Source organism: Pimephales promelas, chromosome 13 (genome assembly GCF_988280905.1).
Source record: "Pimephales promelas chromosome 13, fPimPro1.hap1.1, whole genome shotgun sequence".
Lineage (NCBI taxonomy): Eukaryota > Metazoa > Chordata > Actinopteri > Cypriniformes > Leuciscidae > Pimephales > Pimephales promelas.
The window spans coordinates 13,976,742-13,985,636 of record NC_142781.1 but is presented as its reverse complement, the minus strand read 5'-3'; positions in this window follow the sequence as shown (position 1 = coordinate 13,985,636).

The window sequence follows — 8,895 nt, the reverse complement described above, 5'->3', positions numbered from 1 at the left end:
TTATTAATGGAATTTATCAACTTTATTGTAAAGTGTACACTATTCAACATTAACTGATGTTTTACTAACATTTGTAGACTCTTTGTTAACAATAATTACCATTAATAAAGCATTTACTAATGGAATGTATAAACCTTATTGTAAAGTGTACACTATTTCAACATTAACCGATTTGTTACTAACATGTATTTTTCCACTGTAGAATTATGTTTACCAACAAATCAATTCATATAAGAATGTTGATTAGGTACACAACAGTGTTTTTACATTTAGGGTAACATTATGAGTTAGAAATGTTCATAGTGTGTGTCAATTACTGGATAAACTAATGTAAACATGTACAGTAAGTTAACTTTACAAAACAGTTTGAGTTTGAGTTTCTTTATTTAAAGGGACAATGCACATTAATTAACATGAGAACGAGGTCCAACATGTAAATGTGCCAGATTTAGCCATACAGGCTAATTTTCATCTGCAGTCACTAGCAGGTTAAAAATTAAAACAATAAATACACTATTACAATACAATACAGTAAAGCTATTTACAGGCACTGCTCATGTTAACTAATGCATTAACTAATGTTAACTAATTGTGCTGTTAATGTGAAATGATGCATTAGTACATGTGTGAGTTAACGTTAACAAATATTAACTAATGCTGAACCGAGATGTTGTTCATGGTTAGTTCATGTTAACTAACGCATTAACTAATGTTAACTAATAGAACCTTATTGTAAAGTGTTACCGATACGTAACTAATATTAAAAGTGAGCTTAAAATACTACAAAAATGTATACAATATGTTCCTTTAAAAGAATCTTGGTGAGTGAGTGTTTGTGAATATCCTTTTATCATCCACACATCACTGCAGTGTTTTTGTAATAAAGACAAAATGCTGTGCTGGCCAAAAACCGACACGTGTGTGTGGTTTGCGTGTGTGATAGAGAAAGATAGAATGAACAGCAATAAGACAAAGATGACACCGCTTTCTTCACTCAAATGACCTTTAATGTTGGTATAAATACAAAGTTGACAGGCTGTAGTGCATGGACGCGTGAGCCACACACACATACATGTCCAGCTACACACTCACTCATACACACACACTCACACACTCTAAGTGGCTCTGCACCAAAGCAAAGGGGACAGCCAGAAGAAAACTATTGATCCTGCGTCCTCCTCATTTGTGCTAATACAGGTGATGTTTCACACCAGAGTAAGAAAATAAAACGGCAAAACAAATCAACAAAAAATAATCCATGAACATATTCTAGTTTAAGTAAAAGATATATGTTACTTAATATAAGTTACTATAGTTTCATTAAATAGACAGAGCTTCTTGCAGAGCTGAAAGAGCCCTAAGTGTTCACAGGGTGAGGAATTTCTTGAATTGGTTTCCTAAACATTTGAAGCATGTGATATTTCCCACTTCACCAGTCCAGTACAGAGATGAATCCTATTACGGCAAATAAGATAAAGCCCAAAAGCCCGAAAAAGCACGTTCATAAAACTAACTGGGACCTTATTTTCAGCATCTGCTTCGCAGCAAGGATGGACATTGAGGTGCATTCAAGAGCCATGTTGCATACATTGAACTTTAAATAATGACTTGTATCATCTGAAGATGCTGCAGTGACATGGGGGTCTCATTGTTACGAATGCAGTATGCGACGGTATTTAAGATGACAGTTCACTTAAAAATTAAAATTGTCATTATTTAATAACCCCTATGTTATTCCAAAACTATACTATAAGATGTTTTGAGAAATGTCCATACAATGAAAAGTTGTTGGACCCCATTGACATTCAAAATGTGTGCTCCACACAATGAAGTCAAACAGTTTTGGAAAGATATAAGAATGATTAAATGATTTTTGGATGAACTGCACCATCATTGCCTATTGAATATTTCAGTTTTTTGCTTTTTGAACATGAAAGTCAAAGTGCCATTTGAAAAGTAAGACAACAAAGGGTACATATGATGGATGATAAGTCGGACAGGACAACTAAACCAACGGTATTTGGCCACCTTTCGGATTATTGTTCCATTCCAACCATTTACACTTGGCCATTTTAACTTAAATGGTTACAAGATGACTAAACATTTTCAGCTTTTCATAATGGTTGCCCACTATAACGCGATCTCAGTCTAGTCTTCCACACCCCACTCCATTATTTTAGTTACAAATCCTTAGAAAGGTTGAATTTGTGTGTTTTTTGTAGAAATGTGACAGACTCAGTGTAAGTGTGTGTGTTTGGCTGAGTGTGACCAGTGGGGTAAGGGCTGTAAATAGGTCAGGGGCCCCCTTGGGCCCCTGTATGATTCTGTGTGTCACCCCTTACACAACGAGCAGGCAGCTGTCTGAGAGATTCACATGAAATCCCTACTGAATGTGCAATTGTCAATGAACACATGCACACGCTTACATTTAGAGAAAGAGCTGCTCAGATGTGAATGTCACTAACTACAGATTAAAAGCTAATGAATATTTCATGTTCGCCTGCTCGGAAAAAAAGCAACTGCAAATTAACATAAAAAAATGAAAAGATGGAAACAAAAATCCTTTTATAATAGCTATCACATCTTCAGAGTACTCAAATTCACCCGTTCATTTTTCTCTGAAAGGCAAACCGTGTGTTTGTGTGTTTGTCACACTCTTTTGCACTCACAATAACTATGTTATTGACTGGTTACATCAAATGCCTGATGCCCGAGAGATGTCTACAGCTTTAACCCTCCTTACTGCAGTATTTTGGGCAGGGATGGGGAGGAACTGTAGCAATTCGACTATTTAACATAGATTGTAGTGATCTACAAATATTTATATTTCTTCCCTATAGTATAGATAACTATTTTTTTTTTTTTTAAAGGAAGTGTGGTTTAGCCTTTCAAACTCTGCAGACCCAGTACCGGGTCCAATAATACATCCCCAAGGTGTCATCAAAATTTTGGTAATGCTTCCTTTACAGTTCAGTTACCCATGTAAATACTATGTACTTATTTTAGTAACTACAATTACTGGGTAATAACCCTGAACCTACCCCTAAACCTACCCCTGTTCCATGTACTTACCTTATATTAGCCAGTACTTTCTAGGTAAGTACACTGTAAGTACTGTACTGTAAAAGGAAGCGTTACCAAAATTTTAAAGGTCCGACGATGTCCACTAACCCTATACACTCACCTAAAGGATTATTAGGAACACCATATTAATACTGTTTGACCCCCTTTTGCCTTCTGCACTGCCTTAATACTACGCAGCTTTGATTCAACAAGGTGCTGAAATCATTCTTTAGAAATGTTGGCCTATATTGATAGGATAGCATCTTGCAGTTGATGGAGATTTGTGGGATGCACATCCAGGGTACGAAGCTCCCGTTCCACCACATCCCAAAGATGATCTATTGGGTTGAGATCTGGTGACTGTGGGGGCCATTTTAGTACAGTGAACTCATTGTCGTGTTCAAGAAAGCAATTTGAAATGATTCGAGCTTTGTGACATGGCACATTATCCTGCTGGAAGTAGCCATCAGAGGATGGGGACATGGTGGCTATAAAGGGATGGACATGGTCAGAAACAATGCTCAGGTAGGCCGTGGCATTTAAATGATGCCCAATTGGCACTAAGGGGCCTAAAATGTGCCAAGAAAACATCCCCACACCATTACACCACCTGCACAGTGGTAACAAGGCATGATGGATCCATGTTCTCGTTCTGTTTATGCCAAATTCTGACTCAAAACAGAAATCGAGACTCATCAGACCAGGCAACGATTTTACAGTCTTCAACTGTCCAATTTTGGTGAGCTCTTGCAACATATAGCCTCTTTTTCCTATTTGTAGTGGAAATGAGTGGTACCCGGTGGGATCTTCTGCTGTTGTAGCCCATCCACCTCAAGGTTGTGCGTGTTATGGCTTCACAAATGCTTTGCTGCATACCTCAGTTGTAACGAGAGGTTATTTCAGAAGTTGTGCAACAATAGCACAAAGAAACAAAGAGGGAGAGAAAAATGAAAACGGAATAAGTAATAAATAAAAGTTTTCACTCTGCCGGAGATGATAAAAGGCTGATCCGGCTCTGTAGTGTGTGATCGTGAGCATCAGAGTTCTCTTCCTGCTCTAAGCTGCTGTCACACTGCAGTCGAGCCTCCGCTGTGTAACAGGATGCCAAAAGCTCAAGAGGGGTTATCAGAGCTGAGGACCTCTTACACACTGAGCATGTGTTTGGCCAGGAAGGGGATCTGACACACCCCATAAAAATGATCAGTGACCATGTGTGTAGGACTAATGTGGAAGATATAACTTCAGGCTGGAGGAATGTTTCCCAAAAGATGTCATGTCATTTGATGATGCAGGTCACCTTAGCATTATGGAGACATATAGTGCTGAGAGCAGCTGTCATGCTTTCCTCAGGGTGAAACAAAATATGTGATCAATCTAAGAAAGACAAACTTTCTCTTCAGAAATATATTTAGAGATATAATCCTAAACGGTCTCAACCCAACTGGAAGTGGGCAAATCCACATTACGCTTGAAGTGGATGAAAGCATTGTGTGATAAGTGTCTAAGCTTTGGTCCCCAAAGTAAACCTGTCATCCGCTCTGATTTAGTCCTCCCTTTCCTTTATGGCATCACCCTCTCTAAACCAGCACTGCAGAGATACAAAAGAGGACGGCAGAGTCAGAGCAGCCTTCTACAGAGGAGAAAAGAGACGAGACGAGAAGAGGTGAGACAAAATGAGACGAGAGACAAGGGCTACAAGAAAAAAAGGTGAAGAGATAAGACTTAGAGTAAACAAGACATGAGTCAAGAAGAGACGAGAATGAGATGAAATGAGACGAGGTGAGAGACGAGACTAAACGAGACTAGACAAGACAAATGGAGAAGAGAATAAATAAAAAAATAGGACGAGAAGAGTTAAGATGGGGAGAAGACATGAAGACAAGAGGTGAGACAAAACAAATGATGAGAAGAGACAAAATGAGACCAGAAGAAAAAGAACAGAGACCATGATAAGACCAGGAGGAGAGGAAAGGACAGAAGATGAGATGATACGAGACCAGGCAAAGAAGAGAAGACAACATGAGATGAGACAAGACACAACGACAAAATAAGAGAAGAGAAGAGAGAACAGGAGAAGACAGAAGTTGAGATGAAACAAGGCAAATGAGAATGAGAAATTGAGGTGAAGCAAGAAAAGAGACAAGAAGAGAAAACAAGGAGACGGGACAAGACAACTAAGAAGAGATTAAATGAGGCGATTAGGAGAAGAACAGAGGCAAGACAAGGAAGAGAAGATCTGAGACCAAGACGAAAAGAAAGAACAAGAGAAAAGATGAGATAATACAGAAGAGGAGAAATGAGAGGGGAGAGTGTTGGTGACTCTCAGTTGCGGAAATCCTGCAGACCTTCATGCATGATGGACAGAGCGTGACGGATACACCTCCACAGACAGCAAATCGATCAAGCAAATTTAAAGTCTCACAGAGCACAAATTCATTCCCGTGCTACTGAAAGTACAGCGAGGCCTTTAGCACTTCCTCTGGTCCCAAAGCTCCAATCCAAACCAATAGAAGAAAAAAGAAAAACACAAAAAAACAAGGAACTCAAATCAATATTATTTCCCAGACTACGTCAAGAATGTAATAGAAAAACTTTGAGACTGTGTCTCAAAACCTAGAGAGCTGCCTGACTAGAATGCATCTACAGTGTCTAAAAAAATGTGTAAAAGTTGTACCTTATGGGTACAACAGCTCATCCCTTTAAGGGTACAGTCCCAATGACATTCTCCCCTTGTACCTTATCTAGCCCTGAAAGGTCTACTACAACTATGAACTTTAAGGTACAAAGTTGCAGTGTTGGGGAGTAGTTAACTACAAGTAGCGACGCTACTAACTTTTTTTGTAGCTTGGCAGTAGCTCAGTTCCTTTTTAAACAGTAGCTTTTCCAGTAGCTAACTACTTTTTGCAGCAAGTAGCAGTGTAGCGCGAGCAAAAGCTACATTGCGTTTGTCGAGCCTGCGTGAATCAGCTCGATGCAAGGATATTCTTCGTCTTGTTAGATTACAAACTCATTTTTTGGCATTACCGCCATCAAGCATCTTACGGCTAACGGTTCTCTGACGTACAGAAGAGGGTTGACACCCATATTATGATTAGACAACACGTGACGGCAGATTTGGAGGATGGAGAAACTAACGTTAATTACCCATGGCCTTAATTGTCCAAGTTCAATCAGTATTTTTGATAAAATGTTCTACATGCAATTTACGTTGGATGTATATTTTGTTCTTGCAATGTTGTACGCTATTTGTTGCAATTTTGCACTTTTGACAAACAGTCTGAGATATTTGAGTGTTGTGTGCAATAAAACAATACTCTTTGAAATCATAATTGTATTGCATTGTTTTAAACACTAAATATTTTACTTAAAACATTCCTCAGACACTTATTCAGTTATTTATAATATATGTTGTTCAAAAAAGCAAAAGTAGTTTCAATGTAGCTAGCTACTTTTTGATAGTAACTTGTAGTGTAGCTAATACTTTTCTAAGGGTAGCTTGACTGTAGTTGAACTACTTTAACTTACGAGTAGCTTGTAGCTCGTCAAACTACAGTTTCAGAGTAGCTTCCCCAACAATGCAAAATTGTCCCTTTGAGCATACTGCACCAGTAACAAGCTGCTGTCCCCAAAAAGGTACTATACCAAATTTGTTTCTGAGAGTGATGCCTAAATTGCTGTCTATCCGGAGAGTTCACGGTGTTCAATTCAACTTTGGCCATGGGATTTTTCTACCTCGAATATCAGCCTTCCAAAAATAAGTGTTCTGCCGGGAAGAGGGTGCATAATGAAATGTCACATTGACGTAATGACTAAAAGTGCATTGACTTTATGCACCAAGTAGGAAATTTGGAAATTCGGATATAATGAACAATTTATTCAGGCTGTCGAATCAGGTTCATCACCCAAGGCGATTCCACTGGGTAGAATAACTTTTAATGGTCTCCCAATTCAGAATTTGATTAGAAATCCTTTAAAATTGCTTGGTTTATGTTGTATGAAATACTGTTACATACACTCTTAGAAAAAAATGGTACTTTTCGAGCAGTCGAACCAGTCGAATGGTTCGACTGCTCGAGACTGTTTTCCAAAGATGGCTCCTGCTTGTATTCGCGAAGTGAACTGTCTTTATAAAATATCTTCTTATTAAACAGTCTGTACACTTACAACGTTCTCAATGCTTCGGTTTGCATGTAGGGACCCTGATTATGCAACCGTGTTAGTGTTGGGCTATTTTGAGCCTTGTCAGTGGTATTAACTAGCGATTTTTATTTTCATTACTCTATGCCCCATATACTAGCATTATTATAGGCTAAACAGTTCTTAGAGATAAAACTCTTTACATTCGATTATCATGAAAACAAATCTCAGAGAACGGTTGACTATGCACCAATGTGTAATTAGACCAAAGGTTCATTTTGCGCCAGAGTTCTCCTTTAAAGCAAGGGTAGGCAACTCTGGCCCTTGGGATCCATTTACTTGCAGAGCTTTGCTCTAACCCTAATCAAACACACACGACTAAGCTAATCAATGCTTTGTGTTCATGTTTACTAGAAAGTGACAGGCAGGAGAGTTTGATAAGTATTGGAGCAAAACTCTACAGGAAAGTGGATCTCAAGGATCAGAGTTGCCCAGCTCTGCCTTAAAGAGATAACTTTGTACCTCATTTATATCTACATTGTTTATAGTAGTACCTTAAGAGTCCATATTACTACCACCAGGTACTAATTCACACCTTTTAAGAATATATAAGGTACAACATGCTTTTTTGCAGATTTGTTATGAAATTATAACATAGAGCCCCTCAAAGTAGGCTACTAGCTTGGCATACTCATAGCTTAGTCTACACACATACCTAACTCCTTGGGGACCTAGACGTACAATGACACCTTTCAACTTTCCACAAAGCATTATCTTCAGCCACGGCTTAGCATGAACAACATAAGCTATTCCTAAAAATTATAACCATCGTGGGGTTTTGGCTGCATCTGTTTGCTGCATTCTGCATTATTCATTCTCTGTTTTACTGCTAGCAGCTGAGGTTGCATTTATTCATTCACAAAGATATAGCAGTAGCTCAACTCTGTGCTGCTAGTTCATTAGCGTTCTGTTGAGTGTATGTGTGTGTGAGTATCTCTACAGATCTTCCTGACACAGGCCACCCCTGCTGCATTGCTGATGGCTCTTGCGGTTTCGGAGCTGAACTGACTGCAGTGTTGTGGTCTGAACACTCAGATAAAGTCCTGCTCTTGCGTTGAACTTTACTCTCGGATAGCACTAGGGCTCGTCCTCTTTATTACCTCTTATGTTACACATTAATATTCATAGGAATAAAATACCAATTCGACCCCTCCCCAATTTCTCTCCTCTTCTAAAGGCCGCTGACAGTCACACATGATCACTCTCAGAGTTCACAGCAGGTGAAAATGGCATAAACACTGCAGCATAATCTTTACAACCTCTATTGTCCATCCTTATTGCCACAATGCTGACATCAGCACAACACATTTGACCTGTACACTACTGTATGTTCCTGTCGTAACATTTTTAGCTGTATTTTATTTCTCTCTCTCCAGGTATATCCTCGCTCAACTGTTCACACACATAATCTTGTTCCCCTAAAGACATGGTATTATTAGTCTGTCTCGATTAACACTTTGGAAATAATGCTGACATTATAAAACCCTACTGTAATCTGAAACTAAAGAGAGACAGGGGACAGAACGACAGAGAGAGACACTGAACCAGGGGCTGAGGAATTGAATGAGATGAATGGACCCCCCTCCACACACACACACACACACACAACATGCACACACACACACAGTCCTGGGT